At 46.9% G+C, this 17,081-nt stretch overlaps 1 protein-coding gene across 1 annotated transcript in view; it reads right to left on the bottom strand.

Annotated features, from left to right (window-relative positions):
* Nucleotides 1-17,081, bottom strand: part of LOC142578272 (cell adhesion molecule Dscam1-like) — a 132,238-nt gene that overhangs the window by 12,293 nt on the left and 102,864 nt on the right. The gene's annotated exons all lie outside the window — the stretch shown is intronic.

Raw genomic sequence — 17,081 nt, forward strand, 5'->3', positions numbered from 1 at the left:
TTGGAAAAAAGGTGTCAAGCTGCTTGTGAGTCGAATAATAGGACAGCCGAATTAGTAGGTGCTCGGCGTCCTGAATGGCGAAGGCAATGGCCGCAGCCTCTGACACGCATGCCGAGGTGGTTTTGAAAGAATGCCGTTAATATGTTGTTCTGACACGTAGAGACTATGATGAAGGTGTCTGAGCTGGTTCGACTAGCATCCGTATAATACACTCCTGCTCCCGTGGCAAAACGTTTGTGAATAGTCTTTACTCTTGCTCTGCGTCATCCGGGATGGTACTTGGGGTGAATATTTTAAGAAACTGGGGCCACCACGATGTGCGACCGAACGTTGTGGTCTATCTGTGCCGTTCCCTCTCCGCAATACTGGGATCTCAGGGGAAAGCCTAACCTTCTGTTGTTCCTTCTGAGCATATAACGCCGCGACGGCGGACTCGTCAAAAGTATTGTGCAGACCCAGTCCCTCGAATATCTCTGTGCTAGTGCATTCGGGAAGACCATGGGCGGCTTTGAAGGCTTTTATTATTATTGTGTTTGCCTGTGTCACCTCTTGGTTTGTAAAAACCTGATACGGAAGGGCGTATGTGATGCTGCTAATTACGAATGCGTGGACCAGGCTGATGGTCTCTCCCTCAGTTAGGCCGTCTCTGCTTCTTGCCACTCTCCGTATCATTCTGGCCACGTTTCCTGTGACTCCCTTTAGTTTTTGAAGGGTGTGAGATGTTCCAGCGTTCTGCTGTATCCACATCCCCGTTATTCTGAGTGCCTCGACTTCTCGAATCTGCGCCCCGTCGAGAGTCAGAGTGATTGGCATCCAGTCCTTCTTTCGTGCTTATTTCGCACGCACCCGAATGAATTCAGATTTTCGGGTGCGCACGCCATGTCCGCTGCCCTTGCGTATTCCACGACTGTGTCTATAGCCTTTTGAAGAGTTTCTTGCTTGTCCCGATAGGACCCCTGGTAAGCCCTGAGCGCGATGTCATCGACATATATCGCACAGCCGAGATTTGGGTGGTTATCTAGCTCCAGGGCTAGCTTTCTCATCCCCACATTAAATAGCAGTGGAAAGAGTATGGCTCCCTGAAGGGTGCCTGTGTCGGTCGAGTTGAAGGTGTCGGACTTCGTGGAGTGAGTGAGTGAGTGAGTGAATAAACTTTTATTTGGTCCAGCAAAACGCGATAAAACGCGCACCCGGCTAATCCCTCGATGGGACTGACAGATCTAGTCTGCCGGCCCGATCGCGGGCGCGCTGGACGGCCAGGATTTGGTCCTCAAAGACGGGACTTCGCAGGAGCGCGTCCCACTCTTCCTTGATGAACTTCGGGCCCAGCGACCCGCACTCCCAGAGCATATGAGGCAAAGTAGCAACCTCACCACAGGCCACGCAAGAACAATTCGGATAAATCTCGGGTTGTATGCTGTTAGGGATGCCGGATTTGGGTAGGAGTTCGTTTGCAGGAGTCTGAGTGTGACCGCCTGCGGCCTGCTTAGCTTCGAGTGAAGCGGCGGGAAAACCCTTCTCTCTAAGTAAAAGAATTTAGTAAGTTTATTGTGCGTTATCTCTTTGTCTCTGTGTCCTGTGTCCGGGAAGAGAGTCGCCCGAGCCTAATGCAATTGTGGTCGTGCGATCAATGAGGAACCAGGGCACGTAGTTATAAGTTCGTGTTCCGCAGTTTACCGCTTCAAGTCCCTCCAGGATTGTGTGGTGGGAGGTGGTGTCGAAGGCCTTTTTGATATCGAATGCCAATACAAATTTATCGTCCGACCCTCTGTTGGGGCGCAGGACCTCGTACTTTAGTAAACGAAAAACGTCTTGCGCCGACAGGTGACGTCGGAAAGCGAACATGTTGGAGGGGAACATGTCAAGTTCTATGTGGTTCGAGAGCCGGACCTGCACAACCTTTTCAAATAGTTTCCCTGCGCCCGACGTTAGAGAGATGGGTCGAAAGTTGCTGCTGATACGGGGCTTGGCCGGTTTCGGAATGAGGGAGTGTACAAACTAGATCGGCGATCTGCAGTCGTGTAACTGAGAAAGATTGTGGAGCATGCAACATTTTCCAATAAATTTGCTACATTAGCCGTGAAGAACAAATAATTATTTTATCTCGTAGAAGAATCCGCTACATAACTTTTCTTTGAAATTTCCAAGCCTTAATTACCTTTACTAAATGTATTTTCGGAAGAACCAGAAGGGCCACGTAGTGTGAAACTTGGCCTACTACGTAACATAAAAAAAAAAACACGTTTGGAGGCCCAATAATGAATTCTAGAAGTGTTGATTGTTGGGCTAGTTGGTCGTCCATCTTTGAAGTAGTAACTTAGCGCTTGTCCGTCTTTCTTGTTTCCGTGTTTCTATTCGCGCTAAGTTACTACTTCAATAATGAATGAACTGACTTATTTTCAAGACGGTATTATTTCGAAGCTCATGAACCTCCCAAATCACAAATATATATATATATATATATATATATATATATATATATATATATATATATTTGTGATTTGGGAGGTTCATGAGCTTCGAAATAATACCGTCTTGGAAATAAGTCAGTATATATATATAAATATATATATATATATATATATATATATATATATATATATATATATATATATATATATATATATATATATATATATATATAGATATATATGTGTGTGTGTGTGTGTGTGTGGTAACAACGTGGGATCGACGAAGACGCGGAGCAGCACAACCAACAAATACACTTTATCAGTCGTCAAAGAAAACCAACGTCTTCTTCGTCTCCACGCTTAACATAAAAACCCGCGTTACTCCCACCTCGCCCCGACTGGCACACACCTGCGGCAATATAGTTGCGCCAAACATAGTCGTTCCTTTTGCTCCCCCTTTTAGAAGAAAAATCACCGTCCCAATGATGGAAGCTTGGAAAATAGCGATAAAGAAACTGCGCAGTCTTGTCAGCATTCACAGTACGGCTTCATACGAAGCACGTGGATGACCTCGGGTAAATGCCGTCGGCACTTTGAACAGGGAGAGCCGTCTGGAAGGACTTCGTAGTTGACTTCACTGATGCATCGGAGAACTATGTAGGGCCCGAATTATTTGCGCAGCAGCTTTTCAGAGAGCCCACGCTGACGAATAGGTGTCCAGACCCACACTTTGTCGCCGATGTTGTGTGTTACGGGTCTGTGGCGAAGATTGTCGCGTCTGGCGTCACAGTCCTGTTCTTCGTGGATTCGGAGATGCGCAAGCTGCCTAGCTGTTTCTGCTTGTTGTGTGATCTCTTCAGCGTCCGTCTCGTTGTCATCAAATTCATGAGGGAGCATTGCGTCTAATGTTGTCGTAGCCTCACGGGCGTATACGAGACTGAACAGTGTCTCTTAACGAGCCGTGTTGTACGGGAAGGTGACTTAAGCTGAAACTTCGTCCCAGTTCTTGTGCTCTACATCTACGTACATACATGCTCATCGTATCAGCTAGTGTCCTATTCAGTCGTTCTGTCAGTCCGTTTGTTTGGGGGTGATAGGCCGTTGTCTTCCGGTGGGCGGTACCACTTAGAAGTAGAACGATATCCAAAAGCTTGGCCATGAACACAATACCTCTGTCTGTGATGACTACTGCGGGAGCGCCATGCCTTAAAACGATGTATTTGAAAAAAAAAATAGTGCCGCTTCATCTGCTGTTGCCCCTTGAAGAGCACCTGTCTCGGCATATCTAGTGTGATAATCCGCGGCGACGATTATCCATCTATTGCTGGTAGTAGACGTTGGGAAGGGGCCCAGAAGATCCATGCCTGCTTGTGCAAATGGCGTGGCCGGTACTTGAACAGGGGGTGGTGGGCCGGCTGGCTTGACGGATTGCTGTTTGCGACGCTGGCAATCCAGACATGTCTGAACGTAACGTTTAACGACCGCAGTAAATCTCGGCTAGTAGTAATTCTGCCGAAACCATGCCAATGTGCCAGTGTAATACAAGTTCCCAGTGGTCGGCTCGTTGTGGCAGGCGTGTAAGATTTCACGTCGAAGCAATGAGGGAACAACGAGTAAATAGTTGCTGCCGCTAGGTGAGAAATTCTTCTTGTAGAGGACGTGTCGGCGCAAGCAGTACGACGCCAGCCCTCTTGCAAATAGCAGCGACACGCTGTTGGTTCGTCCTTCCAGGTAATTGATAAGCGGCAGCAATTCAATGTCATCCCGTTGCTGGCTTGAAAGATCGGCAGTGTCCACGAGTCCCAGAAAGACCATGTAGTCATCGTCTTGTGCTGCCGACTCAACAGGAGACAGAGAAAGGCAGTCGGCGTCTGCATGCCGTTTTCCCGACTTGTATGCGACAATAAAGTCGAACACTTGGAGTCGAATACTCTAGCGTGCGTGCCGGCCGCAAAGGTCTTTTAAATTTATGAGCCAGCAGAGCGAATGGGGATCGATAACGATGGTGAAATACCGACCATACAAATACTGACAAAATTTCAAAACTGCCCATACCATTGCGAGGCATTCTTTTTCAGTGGTGGAGTAGTTAGCTTCGGCTCGGGATAGTGTCCTACTGGCGTAAGCAATCACTTTTTCGCTGTTGCCCTGCCATTGTACTAGCACCGCCCCTAGACCGACATTACTAGCGTCTGTATGCAATATCGTCGGGGCTTCCTCATCGAAGTGTGCTTTCGGAGCCCCTTAAATAGGCTCTCTACAATCGTGGGTGGAATCTTGCTTCCGTCGACGTCACGTGACCGGCACTGAAAGCCTGCTGAAAGGAGGAGGCCGTCCCGCCTCCTGGAATTGCAGACGCTTGTTCGTCTCCCTTGCGCGTTGCTGGTTCGTGGATGTTCTCCTTTTGGCCGTTCGAGGAACGGGTCCCTCTAAAGTCGCACACACACACAAACAAAAGAGGCCTGTACGCTGCGGGGCTTCCGCCAGACCGGCAGAAACTAGAAATGGTCATGGCGAATTAGGAAGTCACGCTTCATTTCGACGAAGCCTGGTGGAAGAAGGTCGGGTGAGATAATGTTCTTTCTGCACGGGTTGCGGGACACGAAACATAGCAGGCGAAGTCTCGCCTCATTTCGACGAGGCAGGGTGAGACATGGTCGGTTGAAATACCTTTCTCCACGTGGTGCCAGACGCCAACCCTAACACTGTCCACTGGAGCGTCGTTGTAGGCGCGTTCATCCTCATACGGAGAATAGGCGTGGTAGGCAGGAAAGCTTGGGTACTGAGCGGCTCGATAGTTGTTCCATTTGTGGAAAGCTCGATAGACGTGTCCAACTTCGCCACAATAGTAGTATACTGGTCGACGGTGCGCCACAAATCGTTTTTCCGACGCTGATAGTTCGGCGGCAACTCTCCATGGAGCCTAGGAGTGGCGTGCGCATGCTGAAGATACGGCATTGTTTGTGCTGGCGTTATTGACGGGGTCGGTAGAGTCGCCGGGGATGACGATATCGACTGTGTTTCTTGCGTAAGTGATGTCCTAGTTGCGGGTGTCAGCGGTGTCGAAGTTGCGTTGATTGGACAGCAAACGCCTCTGCATAAGTAATGCGCCGCGGCACGTTATCACAGTCTGGCGCTAAAAGACCTTGCCGGACTTATTCCCGGACCACATCAGCTACAAAAGATAACGCTGGCGGCGCTTCCGTCGCCGCAACGACAAATCTGAGCTGCCGAAGCTCTTCTCGCACAACCTCTCGGATAACTTCACGCAGAGGCCTGTTGTTACTCGCAGCGTTCGTCCTGCCTTCCTCTACCTCGGTGTCTCGTCCCTAGCGCAGTTGAAATTCACGAAATCATATCTCATCAACTACCCTCCCAACACACTCTCCTCCAGTACGGTAGTGTTCGCCGCCGTGGTAGACGTGTCATGCTGGCGGTATCGTTGCTGTAAGGCCCGTTGAGAATGGCTGTAGCTTTTTTTGTGAACTCCGCCACTGATGTCGGTGGATTTCTCACAAGGCCGGCAAACGGTTGCTCTCTCAGTCTCCGCAAGAGATACGACAGCTTTATTTCCTCTGGCATGTCGGGGTATGCGCTACGGAAAAGACGAACCATGTCCTTGAATAACATAGCACGCTCTCTTTGGGTGCTTGAATGCGTTTTTCAAGGAGGCGCTGCGCATTTTCCGTCCTGTCGATGCTTGTAAAGGTATCCAGCATCTGTGTGCGGAAGTCGTCCCATGTGGCAAAGCTCCTCTCCCGCTCTACATACCACGCACGAACATTGCCCTTCAGATAGAAATAGAAACTCGAGAGTTTTTCCTCCAAGCTGGTCTTATGGTTCTACTTGGCGACGCGTTCGAACTGGTCCAGCCAATTTTGGACGCCTTCAAAGGCGTCACCATGAAAGCTCTCCGGAAGCATAAGATTCTGCAGTGTTACTTGCGATGCAGCTGCGGTGGCCATGATAGTTGTAGGAGGCAAATGATTTCTCGAGGTTTCTTGCAGGGGGCTGGACTCGGGCGCCAGCCCTAGCAGGCGAAGAGTGAACCGGTGGACCGGTGTTTCGATGCGCGACGGTGATTCCGGGCTCGATCGTCGGCTCCGGTGCCAAGCATGAAGAATACCCTGCACCTCCGCCGGTATAACGACGTTGGATCGACGAGGACGCGGACAAGAACCGCCAACAAATACACTGTTTCAGTCGTCAGTGAAAACTAACGTCTTCTTCGTCTCCACGCTTAACTCCAAACACCCGCGCTATTTCAAGCTCGTCCCCAGTGGAACATAGCCGCGGCAATATAGTTGTGCCAATATATATTCCTTGGCGTCATTATTTGTTGGCGTCTGATCATATGAGTGATATGAGTGATAATAATCGGGCCCCAACCCCCTTTCTTCTCTTTTAGATTATGTTTATATATATAAGCAAGGTGCATCTTTGCTGAGCTCGACCACGCCTCGTAAAATGTGTTGTCATGATGAATTGCTGGAATAGTTTGAAGCCATGTGTCGCGCTCATGATGGCCTGGACAAAAGAAATAAGCCGCGAGACAAGCGGAATAAGGCAGAACATGTCGCCAGTAGTTCGACGTAATATGAAAAATCCTGCCACAAGCACATGCGTTACCAAGGGGAAAAAAAAGAATTATTCTTGGTCGGTGCACTTTATTTATGCTTTGATGATCGGCCCCTCCGGGCAATAATATGCTAAGCAGCTGACGCCGTATAGCTCGAAAACGCAGCTACTCGAAATCTTCATGTATTCTTCGCGAATCGTTGAGGGTGAATTGCTCCCTGGAGGCATGCTATTGCCTAAATCAAGTGTTGTCTGCTATTTACTTTATTATTATTATTTTGCCTATCTGGAAAGAAAAGGATGCCTTTGAGACATGCCGTAGCTTATTTTAATGATTTATTGCCCATTCTTAAAATGTCTGCCAGATAGGAAAGTATCATTTTCGTTACCTCTTTTTACGCTCAAACTATTATTTATTTTTGTTCCATGATCTGGTGGTGAACTGGCAGGCTGAACAGTAATATAGACGCTTTCGAACCTTGATTAAAAAGAATGTGTTTGGGAAAAAGATATGCATAATTTAGGGAACCGTCTTAACCAACCGCCATGCAGCCATATGCTCTATCTTAACTCTTTTTAGTTTTTTAGTGCAAGAAAATAAACACAGAAATGACAAAGCAGGGTGCTCCTCGAAATAAGCGTTTTGCTATACTTATAAACAATATATTCACTAAAATTTGCTTTAAAGACCCTTAACACATCCTCATTATACATCACTGCACAGATACTGCGATTCGAAGGCACCAACCAAATTCTTTATGGAGTTAGTAGTTTCGAAAAAAAAACTATCTTTTTCTGCTTCTTTCACTAAAGCCTTGAAGTATCCCATTTCTTAAACTCGGCATTCACTCAAATTGATGTGTTAACAGCCTCTTCCTCGTTTTTCGGGAAGCCTGTATTTAAGTCTGACGTCAAGGCAACGCTGTTTTATTTCCTTGGTCTTTATTTTTCGTTTTCTTATGCTGCAACAGCTGACGTATAGAATGCGACAATTTATTGGTGTGTATCTTTGACGTCATCGCCAATCCAGTGACAATATCTCGTGCTAGTCCAATGTATGTATGTATGTATGTATGTATGTATGTATGTATGTATGTATGTATGTATGTATGTATGTATGTATGTATGTATGTATGTATGTATGTATGTATGTATGTATGTATGTATGTATGTATGTATGTATGTATGTATGTGGATCTATCTATCTATCTATCTATCTATCTATCTATCTATCTATCTATCTATCTATCTATCTATCTATCTATCTATCTATCTAACGATCTATCTATCTACAGATCACATATGCGGATACGCATTTACATAAAAAAATAACGGCAAAACTAATCTCACGCTGACTGTCGATGGTAATGTGATCAGCATGCGAGCTATGCAGCGACTCACCATATTTCTGAAGTCACGTGTATGTAACGTCTGTGATGATCATTTCGATACTGATATTGCACCGGATATATGCGACAAGCCCCGTTATCATCCCAGTTTGCCTATGACACTCGCTTGTCAATGTCGCCCATGAGCTTAGCCGGACGACGACGACGACTGATGAAGCTGACGCAATGACGAATACGGTATGACGGAAAAGCAATGACGTTGATGTACTGGCGAAGGCGGTTTGACGGCGACGGCATGACGACAGTGAGATAACGATTGGTAAATAAAGACGATGGTGTAACGACGACAACGTGACAACGACTACGTGAGTGCAATGGAGTGAATACGACAGTATACAAGGATGACGAAGCTGGAATGACGATGAAGGCATGACCACGATGGCATGACAACTACGGGATGACAATGGACACATGATAGCAACTATCTGACAACGACGCATTGATGACGATGGCATCACAACGACGACAGCATCATTAGGATAAAATGCCGAAGAAGGAACAATGTCGATGAATCGACGAAGGCGGCATGAAGACGACGACATAAATTTAATGCGATGATGCTGAAGTGATGACAATAGAAAAAGAATAGCGTGACGACAACAGCGTTGGGATGACCATGACTGTGTGACGACGAAAGCATGGCGAAAGTTGGGTGTCGAAGATGGAATGACGACGCTGAGACGACCTCGACGACATCGCAACGATGGAACCACAAGGAATGCTTGACGACAATTGTATCGTGATGATGCAATGGCGTCCATGGCGTAACAACGGTATGAGTACAATTGGATGACAATGAGTGTATGACGAGAATGTCGTTAAGAAGATTGTATTACGAAGCGTGTGGGATGGCGACGGTGTGATGACGACGACATGGCGCGAGTCGGATGACGAAGCTTTAGTGACGAGGATAAAACGACCATGACGTCATCACGACAGTTGGAGGACAAAGCTGCAATGACGTTATGGAACGATCACAATGACATCCCGACCTAGTGGCCCAAGACATTAGATAACTTGGACCGCTGGGTTGGTGTAGATAGATAGATAGATAGATAGATAGATAGATAGATAGATAGATAGATAGATAGATAGATAGATAGATAGATAGATAGATAGATAGATAGATAGATGGATGGATGGATGGATGGATGGATGGATGGATGGATGGATGGACGGACGGACGGACGGACGGACGGACGGACGGATGGATGGATGGATGGATGGATGGATGGATGGATGGACGGATGGATGGACGGATGGACGGACGGACGGACGGACGGACGGACGGACGGACTAAAGAACGCCTGAAATAGGCAAGGAACACTAATCGCATTATTATGTCTTCTTCAACATTTAGGAGACAAAACAGTGTTACGATATCAATAAAATTGCACTTCCGTCGTTTCTATCGTAGCATAATACACGCCTTCCTCATCAACGATCTTCATTGGTATTCACGTAGACGAAGCAGTGCCCTTTTCCACGATTCCTGCTATAGCCCTATATTAGGCTGCAGTATATGTAAATAAATAAATGAATAACATTGTAGATACGCATTGTGCACCAATAACAAATTTAGCCATATTTCACCACTTGGGTGACTTGCTTACGAAATACTTCTTCAATACATTAATCTAACTCGTCTTCAACTTACTTAATATACAACCCACAAAGAAACCATCTGCTGTGCCTTCTGATCACGTACTGCCCTTGCATCTATTCAGGAATCATTGCCACACTCCACCCCTACCGCCCACCTATTTAGCCAGGGGCCAATGTTAAACAATAATAAGGAACAAAGTAATATTGAGAAATTCGTTAATGTTGCCTTTAATAGATAGGAAGGCTCGACATGTCATCTCAGGCATATTGGCAACGCCTCTTTTTGTTGATCTTCATTCACGATTGCACTCACTAATAAAACAAAGCTGTAGTGTTAGGTCCTGCTCAAACTTTAATAAAAATACGAGCTTAGACGGTTCGTCCACAGTTTAACTTTAAGACCTCATCTTTGCCTATAGTCTGAGTCCCCAGGCGGGGCCGCGGTCGTTATTTCTTAGCACAATGTCGCTTTGCTTTCCCTTAAGCCTACGAGCTAAAGGAATATTCTCTGACGTCTTCATCTCGGGACACGCCCCGTAATAAATGCATGATGCCCCACGCTACACCAGTGTGAGCATTCCCTGTTTTGTGTGTGTGTGTATATATATAATCTTTCAGTTCTCGAGCCAGCTTCAGTCGCCGTGCCGATAGAAAATGTGCACTTAAACAAGCCATGAATAAGTGATGACCAGCTGTCAAAATGGCCCTCAATAGATTACCGTGTGAGGGGGCAATCTGTAAGCATTAACATTTATTTGTGTTCTCTTGCGTGAACTGTATTGAAAAAGCCTGAAGCCTCGTGTGTTTGTGTGTTTCCAACATCGTTAGGTTTTTGAGGGTTGTAAGGCAGATAGAGAAGTGCAAGCTTGCTCGGAACGTCCGCCGAATCTTGCATGACCTGAAGGAAGGAGAACCGCCTCAGTTCACGTTATTAATGTTGCTGTAAAGAAACTAACACTAACTTTACACTACATAAGAACCAGTAATAAGTATAAAGAAACTGCTGACCCTACTTTAAAAAGATACATATTTGGTTTGGTCGCTCTGAATTGTAGCCATTCCTTTTATTTTTTTTTAACCATGTGTTCGATCAGAAAGCAGGAAGTGAGGCTGTGAAACACAAAGAAATGACGTGAGAAAAAAAAGCACGCTCTGTCGACTAATGCAATAAATCATACATGAACACAAAAGCTGCAACGCTTAAGCTTCGAGTTGTAAGTACAGCGCTCGCTCTAACCCGTTCCGGGTAGCAGCAACAGATCATGACGTAGACAACTGATTTTGCAGGATAAGCATTTCGAAACAGCGACTGCGTAATTAACGACTTGGGTTTGCAGAAGCGCCAAGGCATACGTCTTTCCCATCTTTCGCTTCTGACTAATTAAAGCGAACGGAGCAACATTCTGATAGCCCTTGCGGAATGGGAATCGATAGAATTCATTATTCGTACCCGCGGCGCCTGTACATCTGTCGCTGACATGTGGATTCGTAGATCTGTAGGAGTCAGCCAATGAGAACCGGTGTTGCCAGTAATCAATTTCTTTTGCTTCAGATATCCGCTTCTAGAGAGCGTTAGCGAAAAGAAACAAGAAAAATGTGAGGACGCTTAAGCTTCAGCTTTAAGAGTGGAACGCGATAGTATTCAAGGATCTCTGAATGCTTCTTACGTTTCCCGGCAACTGCAGCTTATGTAACCGTAATGTTTTGCTGGAAACGCTTGCGGCGAGAGCTGTGCACGAAGGCGAGCTTTGTATTTCTTTGTTCGATGGTGTTGCGAGGAACCGGGGGGACCGCGCCGCTCCCGCGTTTAGACAGCCCTCGAACGGCGGCTGGAATACCTTGTGAAAAGGGATTTGTGTTTGAGTTTCCACGTAACAGAATTATGTTGTCTTGTATATTGAAATTAGTCCGACGCTATCGTGACTGCAGGCTGTGTGTAAGTCGTATTTGACGAATTTTCTGACGCGTTTTGCTTTCGGAAGTTCAATTATTTCAGCAACGCCTATGCGTCACACGGAAGGCGTTAGGGATGCGTCGTTCGAGATGGCCTTCTCGGCCGCGAACTCCGGCGCCGGACGCCAACACCGACACCAGATTTTCTGCGACACGGGGACCGTAACGCTGTCCCGTTAAAAAACAACAACAGAAAACTAAATCAGACCACCTGGCATGTGTTTTCCCACAAGAGGAAGAAACAATGATACAGTCTGTATCAAAGCCGACGTCACGCTAATTTGATTTCTGACAGGGGAATCTGTCATGGAGCGCACGCACCCCTGGAAGGAGCTCTCAGCGTGCTTCGAGAGCGCCTGCACTGCGGTCAATACTATGTTGCTAAAGAAAGAAAGGACAAGGCATGGCAAGCAGTCATGAGGTAGCAGGAGAGTGAAGAAAAAAGAAAGAAGAGCATTGACGTGGCTATATGGTGGCGTGCGGATGCAGCGCTGTGCCGGTGCTTTTCGTTCCTGCGTTGAGCGGCGCGTTAGCACGGTTGAAGTGGATTTACGAGTAAACTAAACACATTGTCTAAACTATTAGCGCTTGTTGTCGCGCTATCTTTCATTAGCTTTACAATAATAGAGAGAGAGCAAATGATAAAGGAAAGATAGGGAGGTTAACCAGGACTGAGCCCGGTTGGCTACCCTACACTGGGGAAAGGGAAAAGGGGACGGAAAGATTAAAAGAAGAAAAGAAAGTCTACTGGGTTTATCGTTCGGTCATTCAGTCCAGATCACAGACGCTGATTCAATCCAGTAGCCTTCAAATATCGCAGCAGAGCTTTTGTGGCCTTTTGTAGCTGCGATATGCGAGGCCATGGTCCCAAGATCTTCTTCAAGGTGAACGGTGTTCTTTCTAGCTGATTGAGAGCTGTGCAGAGGTCATGTCTTTAGTTTTGAAAAGATGGGCAGTAGCACAGTAGATGTTCTATAGTTTCCTCGGCACCGCAGGCACAACAGTCGGCGCTATCAGTCATTCCAATCAAAAACGTATATGCATTGGTGAATGCGAATTCCAAGTGTGTAAGGCGCTTGATAGCAGCGAAATTAGTTCTGTACCGGCGTCTGTTCAACGTATAATAATAGGAGCTATTAGCAGCGAAACGAGGACAGTGAACTCCCGTTTTAGAACGTCTTTTGTGCCCTACGTTTGGCCCCGGTGACGTCACAGATTTAACTACCACCTGGGATCTTACGTTCCAAAGTTAGCCACGGGCTATTAGTATACCGTAACAGATGGTTCCCCCCCAAAAAAATTGGTGACCTAGGATTCTTAAGCGTACACACATATGTGAGCGCTAACCCGGTTTACGTTCCCCTTCCCAAATGCGACCGCTGCCGCCACGATGAAATGAATCCGTGGCATCATGCTCAACAGCGGAGCAGCTAGTCTGGTTCTCAGAAGTACATCCATGGATGCAGAGGCGCCCCTGTGCACAGCAGGACTTATAGCGCCTGGTGTCGTCTTGTCTGTTACTTCGGTCGGTCAGGCGGTTGGTTGGTGCCTGATGATATGGCTCGACCTACTACGGGGGATCGGCCATGAATCGGTAGGTAGTAGGAAAAAAAGAAAATCATGGAACTGGCACCCGCGGTGTCGTTTTCTTCCTCCACGTATACAAACGTTTCCCAGCTACTTTCCTTCTTTCGTGTTCGTCGCCGGTTCGAGTAATATTGCCTTATTTTATTGCATTGCATTCACTCGCGATTTTACAAGGACTGAAACGACGTTACTTCTGAAAACTGACATCCCTTTGTGCGTAATCACACACAGGGAGACCAACTATATTTGCACTGAAAAACTTCACATTGCTGCGACGAAGAATGGTCATCGCGCTAACTCTTATTGGATGAAAGTAATTTGAATGCTGCTTGATATGCAGATTTTCTTTGGCTTTCGCCTACATTCAACGGTGAAAGAGAATCTAGGATTGCTTTGTGTTTGACTACATCAAAGACTTCCTCTCCGATAGAACGGCTAAAATTCAAATTGGCACAATCAAATCCGACACCTTCACTTTAGGAGACAGAGGAACGCCGCAAGGATCGGTCCTCTCCCCCTTCTTATTCAATATAACCCTCATCAAAATGGCACACGAACTCGCCAAAATCCCTGACCTAGAACACTCCTTGTACGCGGACGATATCACCCTTTGGACAACCAAGGGGAGTATCGGCACGATACAAGATACGCTACAACAAGCGGCAGATGTAGTAGTAGAGGAGGCACAAGCCGCGGGACTTGCGTGTTCCCCCCAAAAATCTGAACTCCTCATCTTACACCCAAAGCGTCAAAGAAAAAATAAAGCGCCTGAGATCAAAATTTACGCGGAAGGGGCAGCCATCCCAGAAGTGGAAACCCTAAGAATCTTGGGAATGCTGATACAGTCAAACCAAAAAAACGACACACTAATTAAGAAGCTGAGAAACACCGTCAACCAAATCTCCTTCCTCATCAGACGCATCGCGAATAGGCAAGGAGGAGTTAAAGAAGCCGAGACCAGGAAACTAATTCAGGCTTTCGTTCTTAGCAGAGTCATCTACTCTACACCATACGTCACCCTCACAGTCAGAGAAAGGAACGACGTGGATTCTCTAATTCGACAATCCTACAAAATTGCGCTCAACCTCCCTCGTCATACCCCAAATGAAAAACTACTACAGTTAGGAATTCATAACACCTTAGCGGAAATGATGGAAGCACACCTCACCGCACAATACGAAAGACTATCAGGAACTGAAACGGGACGTTTCATTCTAAAGAAGGCAGGCATACAATATGAAGGAATCCGTGCACACACCTTGCCGATTCCAAGACACGTGCACGAACACTTAATAGTCCATCCTCTGCCCAAAAACATGCATCCACAGTACGATACAAACAGAAGAAAGGCTAGGGCACAAAAACTTCACGAAAGATTTTCAGTTCAGAAAGATACGGCGCATGTGGACGTGGCAGAACATGCGGACAGAGACGCCTTTTCCCTGGCAGTTGTCGATCATCGAGGTTCTCCCCTCGCATCAGCGACAATCGATAAAACAAAATTTCCAGAGGAGGCCGAAGAAGCTGCCATAGCTTTAGCTATTACCTCCACCACTGCCAAATACATCATCAGCGACTCTAAAACCGCAATTCGAAATTTTTGCAAAGGAAGGGCCCACTCAGCAGCCATCAGAATATTACGAAAAATCTCCAATACCCGCCAGATCACATTGATCTGGGTCCCCGCCCATTCAGGCCATCCTGGAAATGAGGCGGCGCACCAATTTGCCCGAGCATTCGTAGTTAACCGGGAGGTGCGTTACCCCGAGCTCAGGTCGGCCAAGGAGCGAATGACGACCTACAAAGAAATTACTGCCCACTTTAAGAAAGAAAGACAAATCTTCCCAGAACCACATAGATCTCTAAGTAAAACACAACAAGTCAGTTGGCGACAGCTCCAAACAGACACTTTCTTTAATCCGTACATATACTCCATATGGTTCCCAGAGCAGTTCAGCCCCGTCTGTTCTCTCTGTGGGCACCATAAGGCAGACACACCACACATCCTATACTCATGTAATCAAGACAAGCCGTCGAACAGTCTGCAGCTCTCTACCCAATTGCAGTGGGAGGCCGCGCTGCTCAGCTCGGACCCGGAGGTTCAACTCCGAGTCACGGAGCGGGCCGAAGAGGTCGCCGAACGACATCGTCGGTCGGCCACCTGGCGTCCGGCCTAGAAGAGGAGCCCACTGCGGGGCGGGGAACGTCACCCCAACCCCCGCCTAAGACCTCTTCTATAATAATGTTTATCTCCTCCTCCTCCTCTTTGGCTAATCTTGAAAACTGTAAATTTATTTACATCTTGTAATTTACTTTAATAAAATTTACTGGTTTCCTTCGTCTCTTAAAGCAATTTCTCTAAATAATTTGTTAATGAGTTGAATTATTTTCAGGCAGCATGAAATAGCACGGACATAGGCGCATGTCTGCTCTGTTTATTAATAGGAGCAAAATAGACAACAATATTTTAAACAAGACCGATGGAGGAGTTTCATATTACGCGGGGTAATAGGAAACTCTTGGCAAAAAGAAGCAAAAATGCTGTTTATAGCGCTCGCTATATTTTCGTCAACGGGAACACAGGGCGTAATGGCTTGTGCAGTTTAGCAACATCGCCCTTAAGGTAAACTAGAATTAGTGGCTAGAAAAAAAAAAAGAAACAGAGATGCCGCGTTCGCGTTTTATTTTTTGCTCTCTCGCAATTGACGCGTACTCTAAGCTGCTGCCAATAATAGAAGGTGTCAAGATTCGCCCTCTGATTTTCCAGGTATGAGATCATGCTGTGTCCTCCCCCTCGAAGCCCCCTTCCCCACCATCCCGGCCTCAACATTGCCTCGTTTTCCACACTCTAAGCTTCCCATCCTCGTGAAAGCCTCCTTTTATCCCGTCATTAACACAATGCCCGCCGCGTCCGTCCGTCTTCCTTATCTTGCTCCTCATCTGTATCCGCTATCTCTCTCTCCCTATCTATTTATCCTTCTCTTTGCCTTCTGGTGTGCGACGTCAGGGTGAATCTCTCGTACCGCCGCCCCCTTTTCTTTGCCTGCGCTCCTCTATCACCCATTCGGGACTTTTTTTCCTTTTCCTGCGGGCCCGACGCCCCATTCCGCACTGTGCTGCGTGAGCGACTGGCAGGCGCTTGGGCGTTTGTGATTTGGGTCGTAAGCACTTCGCCCGGTGATCCATCAGTGTCACTTTGCGCTGAGGAGAATGGAAGCCTCTGTCGCGAATGGAGCGCGCGCGAAACACAGCCAATGAGAGAGGGCTACGGGCGCCGACATCAAACGCAATCGGCCAAAGGAACCGCGCCCCAATAGCGTCCCCAAAGAGCCAGCGTTCCTTTTTTGCATTACTCACCATTCACTACTCTTTATTTCTTTTGCGAGCGCGTCGCGATGCTACTTTTTTTTTTTCATCATTATGGTTATTATTTTTTGCAGTACGCTGCGGGCACATCACTCCTTGGCATTCGCGTTTCTCTGCTTCGGCGGCACGTTTGAAAGTAGTGACGATCACTGCGAGTTATGGACTCGAAGCC

Source organism: Dermacentor variabilis, chromosome 4 (assembly GCF_050947875.1).
Source record: "Dermacentor variabilis isolate Ectoservices chromosome 4, ASM5094787v1, whole genome shotgun sequence".
In the NCBI taxonomy this organism is placed as follows: domain Eukaryota; kingdom Metazoa; phylum Arthropoda; class Arachnida; order Ixodida; family Ixodidae; genus Dermacentor; species Dermacentor variabilis.